This window comes from Halyomorpha halys, unplaced genomic scaffold (genome assembly GCF_000696795.3).
Source record: "Halyomorpha halys isolate HHAL.00 unplaced genomic scaffold, Hhal_1.1 Scaffold1039.1, whole genome shotgun sequence".
NCBI classification, from domain to species: domain Eukaryota; kingdom Metazoa; phylum Arthropoda; class Insecta; order Hemiptera; family Pentatomidae; genus Halyomorpha; species Halyomorpha halys.
Genome location: NW_027105076.1, coordinates 91,443 through 91,934, shown reverse-complemented (window position 1 = coordinate 91,934; position 492 = coordinate 91,443).

Here is a 492-nt window from a genome sequence, read left to right as displayed (position 1 = left end):
CATTCATTCGTGACATTTGGATATATAGTACAAAAGAAATTGACAATAATGTCGAACCACCAAGCTAGTTATACTTGTAATTTAATCCTTCTATATTTATCGATTGTCATTATTAAAAATTTGTAATTTATACAATTTACATTGGTATTATATCATGAAAAATTACAAAGAACCGAAATTTGTAAGAAGTGGGTTAGATCTATTAAAAGAGATAATAAATAATGCTTCTGTGCCATAAATTTTAAAAAACTTGTAGATAACAAATTTTTCAAGACTTTGTCTTATTACACCGTGAAGTGGGTATTTTTCGGCATTGTGAGATAGTGAACAATGGGAAATAAGAGTAAAATGGCATATCAAAACAGTTTCGATAAATTTTGATTATTAAATAAAGTTTATACAGACTTCTGGCGGTAAAATTATTGGTTTTGGGAAAACATAATCAAATATCTGATGGGAACCTGTGGGTCAGTAATTTCATACTAAACATTT